Source organism: Spermophilus citellus (genome assembly GCF_964194105.1).
Source record: "Spermophilus citellus genome assembly, chromosome: 12".
NCBI lineage: Eukaryota > Metazoa > Chordata > Mammalia > Rodentia > Sciuridae > Spermophilus > Spermophilus citellus.
The window spans coordinates 92,267,195-92,275,949 of record NC_138198.1 but is presented as its reverse complement, the minus strand read 5'-3'; the positions used below and the strand labels follow the sequence as shown (position 1 = coordinate 92,275,949).

At 32.0% G+C, this 8,755-nt stretch overlaps 1 pseudogene across 1 annotated transcript; it reads right to left on the bottom strand.

Moving 5' to 3' along the window:
• Positions 1-7,690: 7,690 nt before the first annotated feature.
• Positions 7,691-8,145, bottom strand: LOC308631926 (immediate early response 3-interacting protein 1-like; annotated as a pseudogene). The gene has a single exon. The product of its transcript is annotated as an immediate early response 3-interacting protein 1-like (transcript).
• Positions 8,146-8,755: the final 610 nt, after the last annotated feature.

Below are 8,755 nucleotides of genomic sequence, written 5' to 3'. Positions count from 1 at the left end.
TGCTTTTCTCCCCCCTGTAGTTTTGCTTCTTTAACAAATTGGTCTTTATGAAATAGATTGGTTTATTTGAAAAAGCACTGGACTTGGATTCTGGGTTTTCTTTCACAGCACTTTTCTCTAATTAAGTTGAGTTTTACACTGAGTGAGTTTACTAATTCAGTCAAGGTTTCCTGGTTTGTAAAGTAAAAAGTTGAAAAAATAATTTCCATTCTCTAAACTCTAATGATTTAGGTCTAAAATTAAGAGGCAGTTTTATGTCAGAATTCACAGAATTGTTAGCTTTCTATTAAGCAGTTTAAATTTCCAATACATACTAATCTACAGGAATGACAAAGGTCAGAGGAACATGCAAAATATAGCACAGGGAGGTTGGCAGCAATGTGGAAATCTCTATAAAGCAAAAAGATTTGATTTTAGCATAAATAGCAAGAAGGAAAAAAGGAAGAATTCATTAATAAAAAAGACAAAGTCATTTTGGGTAAATGTTATATATGAACCTTGTTTTTATTATTACTCCAAACAATTTTTTAAAACAGTAAAAAATAATGACAAAATATGGGCATACGAACTTGAATAATTTCTGAACTATATACAAATATAGTAATATGATATCTGAAATTTGCTTGATCATGAATCAAGAATGAGTAAGTTAGACAGGGCAATACATGGGTATATAGAATTCAGATAGGCCACAAGTTGATAATTGTTGAAATTGTCTAGTGGACACATAGAGGCCTATTAAAACTTCCTGAGTTCCTGTGTATATATTTGAATTTCTACATAACAAAATGTTTTAAAAATGAATAGGGAAGGTATAGTAGAGATGATAGTAAGTCAAAAAATTTATTATATAAAATGAAAACACTGCAGGTTTCAGAATTCCCATAGGATTTTGAAGCCACAGTTATGATGGACAAGGCTGAATTATTTGCTGGTCATGCCAGGCATCTTTTTAAGTCATCATCGAAGCAAGGGATCAAATATCCCTCTTTAAGGAAGATTTTTTTATCTTTGGTGTTTCTAATGGGATCATAGTATTCCTAATATGAATAAGAGTACATTGTTGGATTTCCTTATATTTTAAGCATAATTTAGTATTGATTTTTACATGTCTATATTTTATAATATTAGAAATTCATTCTGATCATATTAGTTCTTGAATAGTTAACTCTTAGTGAAATTAAGTAGAAACTAATTTTGCTTCATTACATTTAAATATTTTTCTTTCTAAATAGGTTTCAAAATACTGCTAATAATCATGCCTGAAAATGAGAAAAGTTCTTGTCCCACTGAAAACAATCAAACCACGATAAGTAAGTTTATTCTAAATTGATTTTCTTTGAAAATAGATCTTGGGTAAATGAAATGCATGTCACTCACAGAAGTTGGTAGTTGCAAAGGCATAATCTTTTCCAGAATCAGGGAATGATAAAATCAAAATTTACTGGGACCAAAAAAGTGAATTAAGAGAAAGGAGCATTCTAGCTTAAGGAAAATCCACTATCCGACTAATAATCAATTTTTAAAATAATTAATGTTCAACTATAGGCTTAAAATAGGTAGATAGTATAACAGTGTTGTACTTGTTTGTGTCAGCTCTTCCTGGCTCATACGAGCCAATTGTATACATCACTCTACTTCATTGGTAGTTTGTAATTGGCCATGGAGGTAACTAAACTTTTACCAGTGCACTCTTGAGGATACACATACAGGGAGAGGGGATGTGACTCAATGGTAGTGTGCTTGCCTAGAATACAGGAGATCCTGGCTGGGTTCAATCATTAGCACCAAAATGAATGATTGATTGAATGAATGAATAAATACATATACAACATGGAAAATGAAAATAATGATATTTTAAATATTATGTTTGATTTTATAGCATTACCTTGCTCTATTTATCACAGCCTGAAATAGGAGTTTTTTTTTATTCAGTGTAATGATAGCAATGTCATTTCTATGCATGATATTATAGCAGAGGTTAACATATTATAGCCCATGACCTAATCTCAATGTCTGAATAGTGGTCTTTTTTCTTTTTTTTAATAGTCCGGAAGGAAAGGATATTTTTATGTGTGTAGAGGGTCATAAAAACAAAAGGAAACAAAAAAGAATACATAACAGAGACTGTATGAGGTTCACAAATACTAAACATTTTATCAGCTGGCTCACTTGTGCATGAGGCTGCTGGGTGGTTCTCCTGACATCTGGTGGTCTCTGTATGGATCAGTTACACATCTGCAGTAAGTCACAGGTCAACCAAGCACCATTATTGATCTTGTTCATTTTGACTGAAGTCTTTCACATGCCAAAGGTCCTTAGACAGGAAAACTGGATGACTCAGCTCCACCGTATGTTGTCTGTCATACTCCAGTAAGCAGTTAGGGTGTTGATCTCATGGCTTTGGCATGATTACAAGAAGGAAGGCAGAAACACTGAAGGTCTCTTAGAGCCAATGCTCTGAACTGGTAACTATCAAAATGGAAGTAACAAAAGCAGCACAAAATCTAAAGGTTAGAGATTAGACTCCATATGTCTTCATGTGTTTTTTGTTGCTATCCCAGAAATACCTGAGACTGGGAAATTTATAAAGGAAATAGTTTTATTTTGGTTTATCATTATGGATAGTGAAGAATCTGACTATATCTACTCAGCTTATGGTGAGAGAGCCTCAAGCTGTGTCTTAACATCACCAAAAAGTGGAAGGGCAAGCAGGCATGATGGAAGAGGCAAAGCACAAGAGGCAGCCTTGCTTATAACGACCTGCTTCCACACAGTAGGTAACTAATCGAATCTGGTGCAAAGTGCATTGCTCTCTATTTATTACTGTATCACCACTTAAAGATCTCACCACCTATCAACACTATTAAACTGGGACCAAATCTGAATTGAGTTTTGAATGGCATGAACCACGTTCAAACTTCAGTGCCACCTCTTGACGGAAGGTGCTGCAAAGTCACATTAGAAAGAAGGTGAATCCCTGCAGGAGAGAACTATTGGGGGTTATGACGGTAATCACATTTCCACAGGCTTCTTCAATTATAAAGTAAAGTACTCATATAGTAATTCTAAATGTGGATGAAGTCCTGGTACAATGGATTTTGTGTTTGATTATTAATAGTGAGTGGAATTTCACTCCAGTATCACCACACTTATTTTCTGAATATTTGAATAACTTTGGTTTTTAGCTCTTTATTTCTTCTATCAATATTAATTTTGAAAATATTATTTTGTTTTGTGTAGTGATGTTTAAAAAAAAGATTTCATTTCTGAAAATTGACCCTGACCTTAAATTAGCAAAATGGACCAGGATATTCGTTTAAAATAATTCTCCCAAAGACATGATTTGGAAAGAAAATGGGCAATCAAATCATGCTGTTTCATAGCTCTTTTTGTTTTTTAAGCATTCTTCTTTTTTTTAACTTTTATTTTATTTATTTATTTTTATATGGTGCTGAGGATCTAACTCAGTGCCTCACACATGCTAGGCAAGTATTCTACTACTGAGTCACAACCCCAGCCCCAGCTGTTCTGAAACTCTTATTTAAATATTTGAAAAATGCTACAGAAAGTTTTTGGATTGAATATAATGTTAATTAAAAAGACCAAAGGTTTATTTCAATACTTCAAAGGGCTGGTTTTCCTTTGAATGACTTGACAAAATCTATTGATTTTGTACTAAAAGAAAGAATAACCAATCTAAACCAGTTTATAAGCAAAAGCTAGAAAATTATTAATATTAAACACAATGTGGGCCACCCCATCATTCTATGCAATGGAGAGACATACACAAAGAAAATCACACATCACATGTTAGTGAAATGTAAGTGTTCTGTGATAGATTATTTCTGTAAGTGCATGTGAAATGGAACTGTCTAGTTGGCTGACTCTTTGGAAAATAATATGACTAATAAATTGTCCTTTAAGATGTGTTTACTTAGCGAAGATTTTGTATTAAAATGACATTAAAACAATATTGGTAGTGCTGATATCAATAGCAATTATCAGTTAAAATTAATTTCCATTTCTTGTGTGATACCATCATTAAACTCCCTATTCTTTGTGGAAAACAACCAGCCAATAAAGAGAGCATTCAGCTTATCAGTCAAAGCACTGAGATGTCTGTGTTTAAGCCACAGGAATTTATTAGACCTCAGTGTTTATTACTTTGTCTTGGCAGATTTTAAACTTTTAAGTCCCAAGCCATCTTTGATGGATGATATACTGAATTATGACCAAACTTTTAAAAAGGTGCATCATTACCTCTGACCATCACAAGAACATAATGTGAGATCATATTTACTAACTTCTAGGAGACTATGTTCAAAATAAAACTACTTAACATCCCAAACAAATCTTTTTTTCTGGTATTCTGTCAATCATCAGGAAACTATTGTGGTAGTATCAAAATTCTTATTATACTATAAATAAACAACTATTTGATTATTCTGTGCTCTCAGTTGAAATACATATTAAAAAATCTTAAACATGCAGACCAACTGTGTTTTCATATGCCTCATACTTACATATGGTTAGCTCTGCTTTGGACAGTAATTTCTATTACAATTAAGAATATCTTTTTACAAAATGTCATGTTTTGATTTTCAGGCAATATTTTCACTAAATATATGAAACAGAATTTCATGGCAGTATCACATTTGCTTTCATTAGAATACTGCTAATATATTTATATTTCTATTTTTTGAGTTTTTTACCCTGTATCTTTTCTATATCATATATTTTCTATACAATAGGCAGAATAGTATCTTCGAATTTTTAAATAGGAAATATTTCACCTATGCAAATATATCTGATATATATATAAATGAATATAATATAATATATAAATATATATAAATACAATATCTGAGATATATATTCTTTATATATGTATATATATATATATATAAAGAATGCTGATAAAATTGGATGTCTGTGCATTCATGGTATAATTTGGATCTGGATTGTCCCCTGAAGACCACATATTAAAGAGTTGGTCCTCAGCTTGGTGCTACTAGAGCATGGTAGAAACCTTTAATGTGTGTGCGTGTATGTGCATGTGCATGTGTGTGCGTCTGCATGTTTGTGTGTGTTTGGTGGAGCTCAGTGGTGGAGCACTTGCCTTGTGAGGCTCTAGGCTCCATCGCCAGTCCATTGAAAATCACAATAGAAAAGAAGAGGGACCCAGTAGGAGGTTGCTGGTCATTTTTATTAAGATGGCTTTATAGTTACTGATTTCTTAAAGAGTCATATCCCATAAGTATATAGAGTCCAGGTTTATTTATGACTACAATTATAACAGACAGAAGCAGCTTGCTAAAAGCTTTCCACAGATAACAACTCTCCACTTTACAAATGCCATGCTGTATACTGGTCAGGATGTCTGTTAGCATTTTTTTCAAGGAGTTTTAATGTGGTTACCTGCTTCCTTTCTATAGGGACTTCTCCTTCACTTCCAAAGGGAGAGAATGGGTTACAAACCTGCAATAATCTTTTAGATTTAATTGGATGTTGATTTGTTCTTTGGCCTATAAATTATTTAGACCTATAAAATATTTTGGTCTTGAGTTTAACAGCTTTAAGATCTACCTCACGGAATATGTGACTGAGGTCCACCGTATATATCCTTACTAATTTTTATCTTTTGAGTCCTCATTAGATTGCAATATGTTAATTTACCTATTATTGGTAGATTTCTGTGTTTCTCTTTTTCTCTCCTCAAAGTTGATTTCACATTATTGGTTATAAAAATGTGAATAACTGTAATAATTTTATTTTTTATTTTATGGTATTTAGTATAGAATTATAAATATTTATACTTGTCTTCTTTAATATTTATATTGAGATCATAATTGTTATATTTAGTATTCATTGGCTTAAAATATATTTTACTATCACTTAATTTTAAACTTTCTGAATCACTTTATATGTTGTATAAAACATATTTTCTAGATTTCTCTTTATTATTCAGACAAAAAGATCAATAGGTCATGTTAGCCTATTTACAAGTACAAAATTTAACTATAATTACAAAAAATATGTCCTAATTTCTATTATATTTTTTATATTTTATAGTTAAATACATAGCCGCACACATATTGTGTGTATGGTTTACTGTCACTTTTAGCATTCAGAAAGCCTTGTTATTATAAAAATTACTCACATACTAATACCTTTCTTTTTTCTTTTTTTAGACACTGTGTATTTGATCCACATTATGAGTAATACTGAAATTAGCTAGGAAGCTTTTCTTGACTTTCTATTCCATTTTCTTAACATTTAGTATAAAGGAATATAATTTTATTCCCAGTTTATTCTTATATGGTATACATAGTATACCTTACGTGTACTCCCCCCATTTCTTACCCAACACCATGGTTTTTATACTGCATTGGTAGCACAAGCACATGAGTCTGTAATTCTATCACTTGAAATTGAATTGAAATTTGTAATTTAACATTTTTAGTATACTTATGAGATTGTGCACCCACTACTATTATCTAATTCTAGAGCACTTTCAAAAGCTAGTATATTCAAGGCTTGCTGCCAGTACCTGTGCCAAATTTCTCCTGTCCTCTTTGTTGTTTGATGGCCATCTCCCAGTGGATTCAGCAGGGAGGGATTGCAGAAATACATTGTTTCAGTTTTTGAACACTCATAACATTTTGCTGTGGCTTATATTCTTTTTTTTTTTTTTTGAAAATTCAACTTTATTTACAAAAGTTCTATCAACAAAGATGCCATTCCACCCCTTCAAAATAACTGATAATTTTCACAAAAACCATTTACATAGTTTAAAACTTTCTACATAAAACCATATTATGGGATAAGCAAACAACCTTACAAGATGATTCAAGACATATAAACAAAAAATAAAAAACAACATCTAGCATGAATGCTCTATTGACAGAATGAAGAATCAAGAATCACACTTTTTAATGTGCTGCTCCACCAAGAAATGGAAACATGATAATATTTTGGGAGGTAAAGGCTTCACAATAAACAGTCTTCTTACTTAGGATGGTTTAGTTGTGATTATTTAGGGTTGATATTGCAGGCTATTATTTATGCTGATTTTATAAAATAAGTCATCATCATTGTAAAAAGAGTACAGACATTTCTATACAGATTTTTCTACCAATGAAAATGCGGATACTGGCTTGATCTCATTATTCAGGCCAATTAATAAAATGCATAAAAAGAACTTGAGACCACAATCATCAGGTGACTTACAAAATTAGAATTTTCCCTGAAATCAGTGTATTATCCTTTATAGTATATATAAATTTTAATTCTTCATAACAAGACCATATAGACTATTTAACCAACAGTTTAAAATAAAATTATCCAAATTACTTATTCACCATTTACATGTGATAATTACTTAAAAATTCTTTAAATTTAATCTAGGGGGATAATTACTCTCACATCACAGCTAAGTCACGAGGAACTTCAAAACTTTGGAAAAAAAATTCATCCCTGAGAAGTGAGAGAAAAACATCTAAAAACCCAAACAAACAACCCAGAGAGAGAGAGTCTTGTACCCTTTAAACAATTTTTACCATAGCACAAACTGTTATTAATAGCCAGTAATCAGATGTATTTCAATCTTGGACAGCTACCACCTCTGGTGACTTGATCTTTCTGTAATTAAACTGCAAGTGCAGTATTTAAAAAAAAAAAAGTCAGATAAATAGAAACTCTGGTTTTATTTTAAATTTTACATTTTTGTCAAGTGAAATATCAGCCTGCTAAGAAATGAATATTCTAGTAATGACTGAAATAATAACTTCACTGGCATCTCTTCTTCTGGGTCTCCATTTCTCCCATTGTTGTTCACCCAAATAATAAAAGCAGTACGATAGCAACTGAGTTTACTATTATCAATGGCACTCGCATTACAGTTCTTACAGATCGAATCAGGTTCGTTAGCTGAGATTTAATTCCTGGTTCCTCTCCGAATCCACCAATTCCCTGGTCCGTTCCCCAGCCAATGTTTTTAAGGAAGCGCTCCTGTGCGCACGGCGATGGCGTTGACACACAGCAGGGCTGCCTGAAGTAGTGAATACAGGGTAAAGGCCATGGTCACCGGGAGCCTTCACGAGGCCCAACTGAATCCTCTCCCGCCGCCGCCGTAGCGGACGTGGCGCCCTGGCTTATATTCTGGAATGGCACTTTTCCTTGGTAAATTTCTTGGCTCACATTTTCTATTTTCTTTTTAATTTTTGTGTATATGAGTATCTTAAATATGTTACCCAACTGCAATTTGGCATGAAATGTTGCCAATCTTATTTTAATTCCATCATAATCAATCTAGATTTCTTGCTTGTATTCCCAAAGTATTATTTATTTTTCTTTAAAGTTCAATTTTTTTTCCTAGACTACAACATAAAACTTGGAAAATACAGAAAATTGAAAGGCCTAAGAATAAATCACTTTTGCTTTTTGTATATATTACCTTTTTATGCATATGCATATGTTTATATCAATGTGTTCTAACTCTCTTGACTTAAATTACTTCATAAAATTTTATGCATTTTTACCACTTGATAATTACATGTTATTGAATAATAAGGAGCTTATTCATCATAATTTAAATAACCATTTTTTTATTTTGGTACGTGTGCTATTGTGATACTGTTTTAATTTTTAAAAATTGAGCTTTCATTAACATACCATAAAATTCACCTTTTAAAAATGTATGATCCAATATTTTTAGTGTACTCAAAAAGTTGCACAACCACTAACATTATTT